Below are 17,314 nucleotides of genomic sequence, written 5' to 3'. Positions count from 1 at the left end.
CTGCCCTGGGTGGGAGTTCTGAAGAGATGGTCTCTTGGGGGGTGAGGGCGGGAATAAAAGTTATGGGCAGTCTGCAGGGCTGAGTCTTGTCCTGAGTCACTAACCCAGTCCTGCATGGTTATGCCAGGCCGCCTAGGGAGCCTGTCACAGCTTAAAATTAGAGAACACGATGATGAGAAGTGCAGTTCTCGGAAGGGCAAACAGGGAGTAGAGGTTAGCCGAGCTTGGAGAAAAACTCCTGTGGTCCGTCCCAAAGGGTGGTGCGGACTGGAGCTAGCAGAGCCCTGGAAAGTCCTCTAAATGCCTGCAAAGCTCCATCTGCGGGCCTGGGCCACAGGAGGGGGAAACAGTTAAGGCTGAACAAAAGACAGTAGGTTATCAGTCAGAAGGAAGTCTGAAAGTCTGGGATGAGTTAAACCTAGGAGCAATGTAAATAATCATCAGAGGTAGGTGGGTTTGTTTTGTTTTGTTTTTTTTTAAGCTATGATCAGAGCAAAGAAGTAAAGCAAAGAAGTAATAGGCCTGCTTGGGGGCCGCCAGTGTAATGTTACATTGGGGGAGACAGGAGAAATGGCTGCTTGCGGTGCTGTTTCTACCTCCTCCCCCTCAGAGCACGTTCTTCATACTGGAAAAGGCAATTTGGTAAGAGGTGACTATAGCAGAAGACAGGTGTGGAGCCAGAAGGAGAGCCATAGCTGCTAAGTCAAGTCAGGGTTTCAGACTCAAATGAATCCACCCACAGGTAGCCAAGGTGCGAGCAGGTGTCAGTAGCCCTCCAGAAAGGAATGGGGAAGGAAGGTTCTAGATGTATAACCCAAGAAGCTTGGCACCTATCTCCAGAAAAATTCTAGCCTGGAGTATTAAATAGATGAGTATCTAAGAAAAGAAAATGTGGCAATCACCAAGAACTGACATGGGTTCACTGTGAATAAATACCAAGTTAGCCAATTCGTTTTTTAAATTTTGATTTATCAATATTAGACCAATAGTTCAGATGATTGTAACTTCACCTGAGCCAGGCTTTAACAAAGCCCAGTGATATTCTTGTGAATAGGACGGAAGAAACTTGAGCAATTAGGTGGGTTTATATATAGACAATTGAACCATCAGACCACAGGCACGTGAATTAGCCCTGTCCTGGGACATTTTGGTCAATGACTTGTGTCTAGAGGTGACACAAATGAGGGGTACACCTAACCTGTTAGATAACAAAAGCTGGATTTTAAAGGTCCTTCAAAGGAGGCAGGATGAGTGAATCAAGTCGAACAAGGTTAAGAGTGAGACGGCTACACGTGGAGTCTACATATTTCCGGGGGAGCTGAGGAGGGCAGTACTTTGGTTGACCACATGCTCCACATGAACCAAGAGCCTGAAGTGGCCACTGAAAAGAACAGTCCAGTCTTGGTTGTGTCGGGGTCCTTGTGATGATGCCCAGACAACTTCCAGAGGGGACCCCAACACACCTCTGGGATGCTAGGAGAACCTCTTCTAATGTTCTCATTCATGGTACCACACAGACAAATTATACCTGGAGGGTGGGGCTGAAGAGAGGCCATCTCTCAGGATATACCTTCAGGTCACAGCCCAGCAGGGTGATGGCTGACACCTTGGAAACACCTTCTGCTAGATACCTGTGATAGTCAAAGCCTTTTGTCTCGAGACTGCCACTCTCAACACTAACCAGCAAAAGGACCACAGCCAGTGGGGATGGGTCACGGAGGGGTGGATGTCAGGAGCATTTTAAAATTAGTGACATCCTTCTCACCCAGTGACCTGGGAGTGACAAGCCAAGATCCCTGAATGGAAACACCTGGTTGGACTGCCGTCTTAGCTCATCAGTCAGACAAGAACCTTTGCAGATATTTTTTCCAAGGAAGGGGACGTCCCTGAAGGAAATGAGTAGATGCCAAGCAGAGAATATAGCAAATCAAAATACTTCCTGGTGCAGTCCAAATCCTTGGCTGATCTCCTTCCAGCTCAAATCTTGGATCTCAGGATCAGCCCCAAAGGTCCAAAGTGCCTTCAGAAACCCCTAAGACCAAAGACACTGGGCTCTTTCCAAGCCACAGGATTTCTGAGCTGAAAGGGGCATTGGACATCATCCAGTTATTATTTTTAAAGAGGGAGGGGAATATGGAAGTGCTAAGGGGAGACAGTGGTGCAGAGCTCCCTAAAGTAATGCAGAATTGGAAGACCCTGGTCTCTACAGTACTTTTTCCAAAATGGACATTTATCATGTACTGTTTGGTTAGTTAACAGAAGAGCACAAAGGTTCAAACTGGTCTCCCCCACCCCCAGTGCTCAATCAGTGAACCTTCCCATCCTGGAGCTGAGGTGAGGTGCTGTGGACCGAGGGTGATGGAGAGAGAGCACAGAGATCCGCAGTGAATGGGAACCAACCTCACAAAACCGCACGGTCCATGAACAGGCAGTAAGGGAACCAGCCACACCCCACCCTCTGTCATGCTGAGACTTAACCCTAAACGGAACACACTGAACATCCAATATTGTCCAAAAGCTCAGAGACAAGTTGTGAAGGTAGAAAACAGGCAAACAAGCATTTCTAGACATTCTATTTTGTATCCCATTCTGCAAGGAGGGGTCTGGAAACCTAAAGACTTTTTTTTTTTTTTTTTTGCTGATACAAAATAATTCAGACAAGTGTCCACTTTCTCTCTCCTAAGGCTTCCCTTTTTCAGTGCTCTTGCTCCAAGGCGGAAATGTCCATTGTGTACCACCAGTCTTTAACACACGCTGCACCAGGACAATCTGGATCGGGAGAAGCAGCGACAGCAGCCAGAAGGGGACAGACTGAGGCACTGAATGTTTGAACTACAAACTCTGAAGCTGAGATTCCTCTGTTTACTTAGAAACGGTTGCTGATGTCTGCCTCAACCAAAGATAAACTCGGACAAACCCGGAAAGGGAAGGGGAAGCAGTGAGGTAAGGGCTGTTATAAACCTGGCAACGTGCAGAGGAAAAGCTCCTCGGTTGTCAGCACACAGTTTTCCTCTCTGCAAGAAAAATGAGGTGACGGGCCCTATGAACAGTGACGGCGACTCTAACCAGGAGCTGAGTGGAGGCAGAGGCTTGACACCTTTACACACTCGGAAGTCACCACAGACACTCAGAAGTCACCACAGACACATGGGGAGACTGCTGCGGCACAGAGGAAAGAAGATGGCATTTGGAATCCGAAGAGGCAAATTGGAGTCCTGGCTCTGCCTCCAGCAAGCTGGGTGACATCAGGGCAGGCACTCAGCCTCTCCGAGGTTCAGATCCGTGTGAATCACAAAATGAGCTGGACCAGCTGATCTTGTCACTTCTTCCAGTTCCAACATCCTGTTATACTATTGCGTTGGCCAAAGAGTGCATTTGATTTTTTCCGTAAGATGGTAGAGTGCTAAGTTGTTTTTAACTTCATTAGAGACAATTTTGTTAGATGGTATTGTGACAGCTGTCATATCAGTGCACATTTAAAAAAACTTATCAAAACTGGTGAGTTTTTGTGTGGTCATTTTAATATTGAAGATGGAAGAAAATATGCAACATTTCTGACACATTATGCTTTATTATTTCAAGCAAGGTAAAAACACAATTGAAACGCACACAAGAAAAGATTTGTGCAGCGTATGGGGAAGGTGCTGTGACTGATCACAAGTGTCCAAAGTAGCTTGTGAAGTTTCATGCTGGGGATTTCTCACTGGACGATGCTCCATGGTCGGGTAGATCATTTGAAGTTGATAGTGATCAAATTGAGACATTAATTGAGATCAATATTATACCATGAGGGAGATGGCTGACATACTCAAAACATCCAAATCAATAAAGTTATTGGTGAAAATGAAAAATGTGTCTTTTACAGAAAAAGCCATACAGACTTTCTGGCCAACCCAATACTAATACTGCAGGAAAGCAGTGATGCCTCCATTCGGAAAGCGTTGGCTGAACACCTTCTGTGCATCCGGTGCTCTGTGGGCCACTAGAACAGTCTTGCACTCGAAAAAATCTTCTGATCCACGCACACCAGCAGCCTGTAAACAAGCTTCTAGAGTACAGAGGGGAGACGTGTGGACAGCGAGAAGGGTCAGCTGACCCAGCAGAAAACGGAGCAGACGGCAATCAGGAACAGCTTCTCAGGAGTGTGCTGCCCAGGCCGGCACTTGAAGTAGGAGGGAATTAAGCCAAAGGAAAGGGTGAAAGGAATAAATGTACAAAAGACACAGGAATGGCCCACGAGGGCATGCACAGGGGGAGCAGTTCTGAAATAAAGGGTCTTATAAGCCATGCTAAGAAGAGCTATTAATGCCTCGCACTCGCAGGCCCCCAACTTTCCCCACTGTTCACCTCGACATCTCCCTGTACAGCCACATTCTCAGGGTTGGTGTATGCCAACACAGGTCAACCACCAGGCAACCATCACACTGCTGACCCCAGCCTCTCCTTTCATCCCTGGTCATACAGCAGCCACACCTGCTGTACACAAAGGCTTCTTGCTAGTTGCTCAGTGGGCCTTGCTTTCAGCTCTTGCTCAGCCCCGACTGCCCAACCCACGGCAGCTGTTCCAAATAGTTTCCATCTTCCTCAGAGCTGCAACCGCATCCCACCCAGCCCACTCATGCGCAGTAGATGATCCCTACCTCCTCTGTTCCTGGGCATGACTGTCTACACGCAGCTTCCGTGGCAACGCTCTGCCCACCTGTCCCGAGTTCTTTCCTCAACAGCCCAGGCTGAGCTGTGGGTATCTCTGCCCACAGCACAAAATACAGGAAAGAACGGAAACCACAGTCATCACCCAATGCCAGCTGTTGCCTACGCATCTGACTGGGCTCAAACAAGCACACCTGAGTGGGATGAGGTACATGGATGTACTCTGCATGCCAACAGGCATTATGCAAATATTATTAGCAATTCAATAATTGCTGGCTGAATAAATGAGTAAACACATCAGTGAGTCTGATGTTGAAGAGGCAATCTAAAGAGATGCAAAACACACAGTATCTTCAGGTATTCCTCCTAGAATTCTGCCCAGAAGATCCTTTCTTCAACACAATGGCAAGGCCTTCTCAGGCCTGGTCTCTGCTCCCTGCTTTGCTCCTGTACAAGCGGCCCATTGAATGCCAACCCAAACAGCACTGAATCATTTTAGTGCCATTTATTTCTGAAATGAAATTCCTAAAGCAAACTCAATATATTTAATATAAGATACACACTCAGTAGGTTGAATATATACTGCATACATATTACACTGTGTATTTATTTTTCCTGGCTATAAGTGCCACTCCTGGCTCTCAGCCAACAGAATGGAGTGCCACGTACACTCAGCCCGCCGCGTGGCACCCTCAGCTGCCTCCACGTCACCACCCTGTGCTGGGCATGTTCTACAACATGTACTGTTTGCTTTGCTAAAAACTTTGCTCTGTGATTTTTGTTCCAGCCAACAATTTTGACTCATAATAGTCAAGAGATGGTATGCAACTGGTGTTAGATCTACCTAGCTTACAAACCCAGGAACACAGTCTTTGGAAATATTCTATAGGATGCCAAGAACATAAAAACACTGCCCAGTTCACCTCTCTACTGAACAGAGCAACAGAGTTCTCTCCCAGGGCTGTGGGCTTAGCGTTACATCGTGAGCACAAAACTCATTATACTTAGTTCTTTCGTGTTTATTACGGTCACCATGAGGAATAAATAATGACATTAGGAACCCTGCTCCACTGGGACTCTGCTCTTCCAATCCCACAGAAATTGCTATGCGGCCAACACTCCAGTTTCCCAGAACTCATGCCCAGTGCTGAGTGCTGCATGGGGCAGAACGGAGAATTCTAGACTGTTAGGGTTTGAGGGGGACCCAAATATAATCTCATTTTATATAAGAAACAAACTGCCCTGGCTGGTGTGGCTCAGTGGACTGAGTGCTGGCCTGTGAGCCAAAGAGTCACCAGTTCGATTTCCAGTCAGGGCACATGCTTGGGTTGCAGGCCAGGTCCCCGGTAAGGGGCATGCGAGAGGCAACCACACATTGATGTTTCTCTCCCTCTCTTCCTCCCTCCCCTTCTCTCTAAAAGTAAATACATAAAATCTTTAAAAAACCCAACTACCCTAGGTTGTCCTAATGTGGGTGGCAAGTCAGGGCCAGGCAGGTGGGCAGGGTGAAGATTCCAGCCCCTTCAGCCCTGGCCCAGCATAGCAAGAGTCCTGCATGAGCTCTCACCCTGAAGCCAAGAAGCTGGAAATGAGAAAGGGGTCAAGGTGCTATCTTCATCCTGACTGGCATCTAGTTTCCAGAAGTTTACAAAAATAATTTTAAAAGGAAAAAGGCATTATTAGGAGAAACAGAAAGTGCTGTCCACAATAGCTCATAAAATGGGAATGACTTAGATGAAATTTACACGGTTATTAAAGTGTTAGGTTGGTTTGTTGATTTTGTCTTGTTTATGTGGAGTTCATTTCCCGTAATCTACTGGGCACTTTGGAAGGTGCCACGTACCAAAAAACTAATAGCCCTCTTTTCCTAAGATGGTGACTTCTGTTATTTAATTATATATTTTTATCTGCTTACTGTAAAAAGGGGAAAAAACTCAGAAATGGTCAGCTCCTTCAAGTTCAGTAATTCAGTTCTATTTGGAAGAAAAAAAACTGGAAATATTTGAAAGCAAATGTAATTAGTAGATTTGTATAAATGTTCCCAACATGGTAATTTTATGAGCAAACCACATTATACGGAGTACATGACATGTTTCAAAACTAATATAATGGTTTGATATTTTTAAAGAATACAAAAAATCATATTATTGCTCTCTTTCCTTCCTCTCTTATTTAAAACATGCATAAATCTCTTTAAGGAGGAAAATATTGGTTTCACAACTCCATTGCTCCAACTATTTTTCTCCCTATCGTTTCAAATTTAGCTTCTATTATTTAAAAAGGAAGATACCAAAAGGATGTTTTGCTGAACCTCAAGATCCTTTGATTTTTCAAGGTAAGATTTTAAATTGAAGTTTTAAGTCAGGGGTTATAAAACAAAAAGCCCGCAAAGTCAAACGGGTGAGGGGTGGTGTGGGGACTGCAGCAAACTGGGGCTCACATTGTCCCCACGTGCAGGGACTAGGGGTATAGTGACAGTCCCTTGCTGTTCCATGCAAGAATGTGGCCCCATAATGCTAGAGAGTCTAATTGTCAAGTGTATCTAAAAATCAAGTTATGAGAAATTTCCTGACCTTTACAATGCTGGCCGCTTCAAAAACTTTTTAAAAAACCAGTGTTTTGTGGGCAGCTAGTTCGCAACCTACTACCAAGGACAGAACGCTATCAACATGACTAACTCGGGGGAAAAAATACAACATCTACAAACACAAATTTTGTTGGAAAATGAAGGTTGATTTCTACTTTAAAAAAAAAAAACATACCCTATATTCCTCTATATTGATAAGCTTTCTCTTGGCCAGGGGAGAAGGGAGAAAAAATGAAATCAGTTGTTAGAAAACAAAAAGGCTACAGATGCCCCTGCTTCCTTTTTTTTTTTATAAAAACAAAGCCATTTATAGAAGAGTATTTCCAACTTTGGAGCCCACGTTGGGGCAGTTCTAGAAGCTGCGAATTTCACTGCAGTTTGGCTGCCTTGAACACACCTATCTTCCCTCAACTTTCTCTGTCTAAGAGAAATGCCACCCAGAGCAGAACCCGCCTCTCAGAGCTACCCGCACACAGTCGCGGTCATCATGGTACACTGACGGTTTGTGTGACTTTAGCATAACTGGTGGGGGGGCACCACCTCCCGAAAAAGTAACATTATCACGTATGCAAATTGTGTATGTGCATATGTGTCCCAGAGGAGGAATTGTTGACCCCTCCTCCCCGAAAGCTTACGAACCAATGAACCAATACCTATCTGTTTATAACAATGAAAGTTCAATTGCACAAGTTCAAGCACAAACAATGCATTTGATTTTCCAAAGCATCCCTCTGCAGGAACCATTTTTCATTTAATCACTGCCGTAATCGGCAGACCAGAGGAAATCTCTGAGTGAGGAAAACAGTGAGTTGTCTTGGGGTTGCTAAGGAGACTTCAGGATGAGAGCACTGCTGTGAAGTAGGTATCAGATGGTGCCTGGGCTAAATGAGTCAGTGGAGCATTCAGAGTGATTTCATCCTGCGACACTCGGTACTCACTGGAGAGGAGGTTGATCTTGTTTTAGTGACAACCCCAAGTACAATCTCATGTTTACTTCCTCGAACCAGGGAGGAAAAGGAAAGAGAAAAGATGTATTTCGCTCTCTATTTGAGGTCACTAGATGGAAAGGGAAAAAATATCTTGGCTTTAAACATGGTCAGTAAATAGGATGCAACTTTCCTGTTTGCTGAAAAAGTACAAAATCAAATGTGTAAACCTCTTGGAGAAGCACTAACACTTAAGAAATGTCACTGCTGCACAAAATGGGTATCACGTCTTTGTAGGACACAATGACACACCCACACGGCAGCCCCAGGAGATGCTTGCAGACAATGAGCCCCGCAGAAGCTGCCCCAACAGCACACACTCCAAACAGCAATGGGGTGAGCAGCAGCGTGGATCCGAGACGCAGCCCAGACTTCACCTTCAGAAAGGGGACAACTTACGCAAAGTCCATTTCCAGCATTTTCCTACGGTAGTGGAGATTCTGAAGATGAGGAACATGAGTTTGGGTTGCTTTTAAATTTGACTGACCTCTGGAGCTGGAAACTATCAATAACAACAGATTCCAAATCCCCTGTCCTGCTCCACAATGGAGCCTTTGCTTTGAAGGGTGGCAGAGAGCTGGCCAGTTGAAACATCCATAATTTGTGGCTCGACTCCTGGCAATTACAGCTCATTTCTAATCCATATTTGTCTAAAGTGGCTGAATCAAATATTGGCTAGAAACAGCCTTAAATCCTTTTTGAAAGGAGGGATAGAAGGAGGAAAGAAACTGGCCTGACTAATCCCTAACATGGCAAAATTTTAAAATTCAACTTTTAAGAAGTCCAGTCCCAAGTTGCTTATGGACATGAAGCCTCGAACAAATAAAGGCCATGGGCGGGGAAGAGGCAATGACCTTGGTCAAAATACACGGTGAGCAAGAGCACTCAGAAAACCCAGCAGTGAAGGAACGTTAGTATTTCTAGATCATGTAGAAGGCCTAAAGAAGATACTATTATGCTTAAAGCTAATAATCAACATGATACAAAAAGTTAAAAGTCTAAAAGGGTACACAGTGAAAAGTAAGTGTCCTTATACCACTGCCTTCCCCACAAGGCTACGCACTACTCACCTCCAGCACCTCATCCTGAGACGCTGTACCGCACACAAGCAGTGAGGCGCTGCCCTGCTGTTGAGCGTTAAGGAGGACACCGCCTTTGTCTTTTAGTGGCCCAGCACTTTAAGTCTCTAGGGGCACCAGAAAGTGCCATGCTTTCATTCCTAGAATCACTTACTGAACAAGTAAACAGGGAGGAGAAATCCTCCCCAATATGATTGCCAGTAAGTTTCATTTCTTTTTTAGCTTTTTTAGGTTCCACTCTGTGGGAACCGAAGACAAGTGAAAACCAGGGTTGATGTCACTCGTCACAAATACCATTTCACTGAAATCTTCATTTTGCTATAAACTGCTCATTATAGATATAGAACATTATATAATCAATGCCCACTTTTCGGAGATTAGAGGCAAAAGACGTCCCATGAGATATTTTCACTGAAACACGAGGGTCTGGAACTGCATGGGAAAGCAAGTGCGGGCTGCCCGTTTCCGGGCATCTGCATCAGCAGTGTAGAATCCCGCCTATCATACTGCCCTCAACAGCCGCACTGGGGGCCCGTTCTTCTGCCATCCCCACAAAAGGCCTGAAAAGGCCAGGCCCAGGGGGAAAAGTGAAAATGTTTTCAAAGGAAATCTTGAGGCTATTCAAAGAAGCCTGGAGGGACAGCTAAACTGGGGGGCTCACCAGGGCAAGCAGAGCTGGGTGGGGCCCAAGCTCAGGGGAGGACAAAACAGGCTGGTGGGCTCTGAGGCGGTAACTGTGGTTAGGGAGCCACGCTGTCCGAGATAATAAGACTAAAGAAACTCACCAGATAAGCTCAAAATGAAAAACCTGCAGAGCCCGGTGAGAATATGCAGGAGGCTCAGTAGGGCAGTTTGTCTGGGGAATGGACAAAACCATCTGTGTATGTAACATCTGTGTACGACGCCAGAAGCCCACAAACAGATGAAAATGGGTGGGATTCAAACAGATTTTCTCTCATCAGTCGATGACAGTAGAGGGGTATGGGTGGTACCCGAAACACACACATCTATTGTATTGCAAGAATCAGAGTATACTTTTGCTGCTTTTTATTGTGTAGCATTTATTCTTGCTATTTCAAAGCCATCCCAAATACTTCCTAAATTGAGGTACTGCAAATTATGGTGCCTATTTGATCATCTTCATAAAATTTTATCACCTCCAACTTTCACTGCAAACGGACTGATTTTTCAGGCGTGTTTTTCACTCAGTGAACCCTCATTTAATGAACTTTTGGATGATATAATTATAGGATGAAAAAAATCTGAAACACTAACAGTGAATTAAATTTAACAGCCATCAAAATAGCTTGTAAAGTCCCAGTGCACATAAAGAACAGTGCAGCTCACCAGCTATTGGCAGAGGGTGCTAGATCTTTCTCTCGCCAGCCAAAGGCACAGCCACGTGCCAACTGCATAAATGCAGTTGTAATTCACTTAGCTGACCAGGTTTAAAATTATGCAATTTTAAAATTAACACTCTTTCATTTTATATATTTTTGAGGTATAACTGACATACAACATTGTATCAGTTTCAGGTGTACAACACAATGATTTGATATTTACATATACTGTGAAATGATCATCACAATGAGTCTAGTTAACATCTGTCACCATACATAGCGACAGAATTTTTTTTTCTTGTGATCGGAACTTTTAACATCTACCCTCTTAGCAACTTTCCAATGTGCAATATAGTACTATTAAATATAGTCGCTATGCTGTCCATTACTGCCTCAGGACTTATTTTATGATTGGAAGATTGTACATTTTGACTTGCTTTACCCATTTTGCCTACTCCTCACCCCTCACCTCTGGCAATCACCAACCTATTGTTGGTGCTGAATGTAGGAGCTAAAAGGAATTTTCTTGTGTTGGGGGAGTCACAGCATTTCCAATATTTTTATACAAGGAGAGGCTTTGTTCCCACTCTTGTATTGCATTATCTTATTTAAATAATTTATATTTGCACAACAGGAAATCCTACCATATTCACTAGCACGTGTCTTCACTTACTTCTTAGTAGGGATTTTACATGGGAAATCCATGCTTTGCCTTCCCTCTTTTCTGCCCAAATCCTGTCTCTCCCTCTTTTCTTTCCCTAGATGATCTCGTCCAGTCTCACCACTTCAAAGACCATCTATGTTTGGATGAGTCTCGAAGGTACCATTTCCAGCCCCAGGCAATTCTACATCTCTGTGAGAATATCAAATGTAATATATCCCAAACAAAACTCTTGGGGTCCACCTAAACCTCCCGCTTTGTTCCCCATCTCGGTAAATAGCAACTTCATTCACGCCCCAAAACACCAGCTTATCCTTGACTCTTCCTTTTGTTCACACCCACACCCAACCCAACAGGCTCTCCCGTCTACATATCCCGACCTTCAGCACCTCACATCATTCTGAAACCACCACACTAAGCCACGCCTGGACCACTAGAAGAGCCTCCTGGAGGTTACACTGATTCTACTCTTGCCCCCAAAGTCTATTATCCACTCAGGGCCGTCATTTTAAAGTACAAATCAGATCCCATCACATTACTCAAACTTCTCCAGGGGTCTCCAATCATGCTCGGAGTAAAACCCAAACTCCTTATCATGGCCTCCAGGATCTGGCTCCCACCTACCACTGACCTCATTTCATATCCCTCTCCTTCCCATAACTACCCCCCCACCCAAGGCCAGCCAGACTGGCTGCCTTCCTGGCCCTGTCTCATGCCAAGCTCCACCGTCATCAAAGGCCTTTTCTTTAGCTTGCTGTTCCCTCGGCCTAAACACCCCACCCCAGATTCCTCCACTCCATGCTGATCGCTGCACAAAATCTCTCTCCCTCTTTCTCCCTGCCCCCCACCCCACAGAAGCCTTTTCAGATCACTCTTTCAAAAAAGAGCCCCTTCCTGTCCCTCACTTTGTTTTTTCTTAATTATGTGTTCTGACCGGGAATTGAACCCACAATCCTTTTGTTACAAGACAGTGCTTCAACCAACTGAGCGACACCGGCCAGGACACTTTGTTTTCTTTTTCACACTTAACTACCGCCTGAAATTATATTACCTATTTAGTTATTTACTTCATTCATCAAACAGTATTTAGTGAGCATCCACCACGAGCAAGGTGCTCTTCCCAGAACTGGGTGTTACAGCAGTGAATACGATAAGCAAAGCCTCCTGCCCCCCAGGGAGTTCACATTCTTGGCTGTTACCTGCACTCAAATCTAAGCTTCAGGGAAACACGGATACAGTCGGTCTTGTGCCACTGAATCTCCAGGGCCCAGAGCAGGGCCTTGGCACAGAGTGCGCATTTAATACATATTTGCTGAATAGGCAAAGTGCCCCACCCATCTGAGGCCGTCTGCTTCCCTGGGGCTCTCACCATAGAGCTCATCTTGTTTACCAGATAGGAAGCACTCCAGGTACCGGACCCAGAATGTCCATCATCTCCCTTTAGACACAGTAATCTGAACAATCAGCTTTTCAAGCCTGAGATGGGTCCCTAACCCTTGGCCTGCCGGTCCTGTCTGACTGCCCTTCCTTCCTGCTCCAGCACTCAGCACACTGCAAGTTCCCTGGGGGTCGTGCCACTGCGATTTGCCTCAAGGGACACAAGAGCACCTGCTCCACATGGTGGGAGCTGACCAGGCAGTCAGCGTCAAACAAGTCAGCTTTTCTCAAAAGAGTGTCTGGAATCAAGACGCACAGGTGGCACTGCCGCCCTGGCCTCCACGGCTGGCACGAGACCTCCACCAGCAATTAGCCGGCAGGCCTCGGCGCGTTCTCGTCTCAGCGGTGGAACACATTACTGTTAGGGACATGTCTTTGCCTCTTTCAGCTGCCACAGAGGCAAAATGTTCCCCTGCCGTGACGAGTAAGTAAGTTTCTTTCTAAAAAGGAAGAATATTTGTTAATGGTGAAATTATCTGATCACAAATAAAAATGAAGGTGATGAAATGTAATTAATTCATCTTTCAAAAAAAATGCAGCAGCTGCAGCGGTAGGAAGAAAAAAAAATAAACTGCAAATCTTCTGAAGAACCACCCTGGGGGGCTCAGAAGACAGGTATTGAAAATTCATGTTTTTGTCACGTGTTCATTTTATTTGTTAGCTTAGAATTGCCGTGCCAAGTAGGATTACCTTACACTTGCCAAGCACTTTATGCCCTTTGAAGCATTCTCACAAACACAATCTCTTTTCGCAGGGCAGGACTCATTTCTGACCGGGGCCCAGAGAAGTCCAACTATTCATCTAACATCCCCCAGTAAAAGTGGCAGAGTCCATCAGGTGCCAGAACCCAGGTATGCCTAGTTCCGGCCCAGTGTCCTTCCTTTCCTTCCATAATAGAAAGGACAGTGTGGTTCCCTGAAAACCACATCCTACAGTCCACTGAAAATATTTCCCCTCATTGTAGAAGGAAAAAAAACACATATATTTACCAGTGGTTTGAGGTGATGGAAAGATGCATTGGTCCAGGAGCTCTGGGCAGAGAGAGGGTCTCATAAACTCTTCCAACAAATGCCAATTCCTGCAATGACAAACATACAGAACGTCTGGTATGAATCAGGCACCTGCAGCCTCTGTCCAAGGAGGTCACCCAAACACCTGTTCCAAGACATCCTGCTTCCTCAAAGCCCCCACCCCCCTCTTCTAGCCCACTCCCTTCCCACACTGACTTGCCCAGGTAGAACAAGAATCCTCAGTGTACCAGCTGACATGGGCTGTGAAACCCAGACTTCTGAAACTCAGACCTCTGGCATCTCTTTAAAAAAAAATCAGGAGATCTGTCAAAGTGGCCCATATTTATGTCAGAATATGATTAGCTGGTGCTAGGTAGCAGCTGCCCTTCTGGGGCAAGCTTGGCTACTCCAATATGCCACGGTCCCTAGCACTCCCTATTGTCTCAACACAGAGAAGAGCTGTGATTATCACTGCCCTTGCATTATTCTTTTCCTGTGGTACAGAAGTACTCCCTCTACCCATGATTTTAACAAAAGTAGGAAAAAAGAAGAAAAGGGGGTTGTGAGTTCCAAGAAAAAAAAATGGTACAGCACATATATCAACTTAAGTTACTAACCTCACTCCTGCAGAGCCTGCAGTCCCGGAACAAGAACAAAATGCCCATTTTACAGAAATGTAAGCAAGAAACTGACGTGCCCAGTTCCACAGTTGGAGGTAGAGCTCACTCTATAATCTCGGTCTCTTGACAGCCAGTCACACCCTTTCACTGCGCCCCGCTGCACAGCAGTCTCACCTTATGAAGCAAATACAAATACGCACAGAGAAAGATACCTTGTGTCTCTCAAAGCTAACACTACATTCAAGGAAATTACAGTTGAAGTATCCAGCCTACTTTTTACTAAAACGCTCACTAGACCTCCATTTGTCAAAAAATAGAAGAGTAAATTATATCAAGTTCCCTAAGGGTTTCCTAATGTAACATTTTCAATAATTTTGCTTCTTTAAGCACAAAAATATTCTCACAAATATAATGTATCTACTACTTCAACAGTGCTCAGTTAAGGTTTAAAATATACTCTTTACGTGAGAAACATTTCCCTTTACAAGGCTATAAATAAGCTTATTATATACAAGGTACTAGCACCGTAATAAGTAAACAATGTTCAACTATAAGATCTTGGTGGGAGTTATTTATATCATCCCCTCAAAGAATGTATTGATTCATTCACTCAGCAGATATTTTACTGAACCCTGTTTCACGCCAGCCAGTGTGTGAGGGGACTGAGATACGAAGATGAACGAGGCCCAGTCTTTGCCCTCGCGGTGGTCTGTCTGGATAAGAGACAGACCCAGACACTCAGAGAGAATCTGAAAACAACAGGTAAATGTAAAGAGCTGGGTAGGTACAGTTGTTACGGGAACACTGAGCAGCTGAGGTGAAGAGACGCTTCCCAGCATGGGCGGGGGCCTGAGGAAGCCCCAGAGCAGGGATGGGACTGGGGCAGGCAGGGGGCAACCTGAGGGGAAGGTGAGAATTACAGGTCATGGGACAACAGGGGCAAAAGCAAGGACTGAGAACAGCCCCTCCCCTCCCATTTGGTCTCATCCAAATCTCACATTACCTCGGGGGCCTTAAAAATCCCTGCCTTTTGCCACGTGCCCCCACATCCGCTGAGACTTCATGCACAGCCCTACATGCGCGCCCTTGGAAGTCTACCTCGCCTAGGGCCCTCGTCAAGAGTGCTGTCAGTTCAGCTCCGCTCCTTGGCAATGCCCACCTAGGACTCCCTCCGGCCAACCAGTGCTGTATCTGAGTCTGCAGGCCAAAGAAACAAGGTCTCCCAGAAGAGAATAAACAGACTCTTTTCCTGTGCTAGTCACCAGATGGTCCTGTCCACCTCAGGGCCTGGGTTTCCAGGGCCAGAGTCTGCTACGCAGTCAAGCTTCAAGCAGGAAAATTGTAAGAGAACATGTCCCAGTGCATCTGCCCATCAAAATCCCTAGGAGTTCTCCTGTTCTTCCTGGATGAGAAAGAGATGAGGCAAAGCTTGGCAGGGAGGTGGGGGGAGATGAAGAACTGAAAGGGTGCCGGTTCTTTCCCGATCAGGGCACATGCCTGGGTTGTGGGCCGGGTCCCCATTTGGGGAGGGCTGGGGGCAACCGATCAATGTTTCTCTCACATGTCGATGTTTCTCTCCCTCTCTTTCTCCCTCCAGTCCCTTCTCTCTAAAAATAAATAAATAAAATCTAAAGAAAGAAAGAAAGAAAGAAAGAAAGAAAGCAAGCATCCCCAAAAGACAAGCTTTTGGAAAGGGCATAAAGAGGAGTGAAGACCAACTACGGGTCCATGGTTAGTAGGGCTCAGTGTTCAAGGTCGGTATAAGGAAACGAGGAGGCAGAATTCTCTTGAAGAGTGAGAAGAGCTTCCCTAGATCTCTAACTGAGAAGCTCTTCTCACTAGAAGAAAAAAGAAATTCCTGGGCCCCAGGCCCACTAAGTCAGAATCTCTGATTCGGAGGCCCAGGCAACATTCAGGTGGTTCTGATGCCCAGACTCTGGTGCCCATTTGGAAAAGCGTATTGTTCACCCACAGGCTTTAGGAGCTCTCCAGTACAAGCTCCTGAGGTTCAGTAATTCGGCCTCCTTGGGGCAGGGTTCATGGATCCAGGCTCTGGAAGGATTGCACATTCTTAGTATATTCTTAGTATATCCACCCACTCCCTACATCACATTATGACATCCATCATTAACTTCTTTTTATGTTAAGTAAACAAAAATACATAAAATGCCAGCACCCGGGATGGAAACTGGGTAAATGAAGAGGGCCCCCTCCCTGCTCCGGTCCGTGTACCATGACCCAATGCCAGTGCCTCCGGATAAACGACTACAGTTGGTCAGGTCTCAACCGAGCCCTGAGCCCGTGTACACTTGCGTAGGCTCACCCTGGCAGAACAGAGGGTCTGGGAGCACCCAGTCATCAGGGTGGCCTTCGAGGAACAGCTCCAAGGCACACAGCACTCTGGTCAGGGCCCGACTGCCTAAAGAGCAGAATGCTGCAGATCAATACAGTGGCTGGAAACCCGCCAAGCCAACAGAGCACTTCTGTTCCCAGATTTCCACGTTGTGGTCAAGGAACAACCTGAGCAATGTCAAGCCAAGAATGGCAAAGTAAATGCTGGGTAACACAAAGAGGACAGATCGGAGAAAGCGGGTTCCCTGAATGGTCCAGCCTAGAGAGATCTCTTCCCTGACATCACCGGATGCCACCAGGGGACCTCAGACAGCCCAGTACCTGAGAAACCGATGGCTGACCAGGGTCACTTCCTCACTGCAAGGCCCGGCAGTGACGCATGGTACCTTTCACTAGGACAAGAGTCCCCTTCAACTTAAGGGTTCTTCAGTTGAGTCATAACGCAAATCTGGAAGAGCACGGGTGGGCAGCACATCTAAGAAAAGCTCAAGATACTAACTGGCCCCTTCTGGTAGTCCTCAAGTCATAGGGGATCCATTTTTTCCTACTGACCCATTCTATCCCTGCCTAAAACAAGACCCTTCTCTGACCC

General features: G+C 45.8%; 1 protein-coding gene across 50 annotated transcripts in view; it reads right to left on the bottom strand.

Moving 5' to 3' along the window:
- SORBS1 (sorbin and SH3 domain containing 1) overlaps positions 1-17,314 on the bottom strand; it is a 221,408-nt gene that overhangs the window by 145,968 nt on the left and 58,126 nt on the right. For all 50 annotated transcript variants that reach the window (XM_045197526.2, XM_071221176.1, XM_071221186.1 and 47 more), the window contains one exon: positions 13,730-13,818. The gene's annotated coding sequence lies outside the window, so the exon portion shown is untranslated. The remainder of the gene's footprint in view (positions 1-13,729; positions 13,819-17,314) is intronic.

The sequence above is a fragment of the Desmodus rotundus genome, chromosome 4, assembly GCF_022682495.2.
Source record: "Desmodus rotundus isolate HL8 chromosome 4, HLdesRot8A.1, whole genome shotgun sequence".
Classification (NCBI taxonomy): domain Eukaryota; kingdom Metazoa; phylum Chordata; class Mammalia; order Chiroptera; family Phyllostomidae; genus Desmodus; species Desmodus rotundus.
The sequence above is the reverse complement of the archived record's forward strand: the minus strand, read 5'-3'. Positions and strand labels throughout refer to the sequence as shown.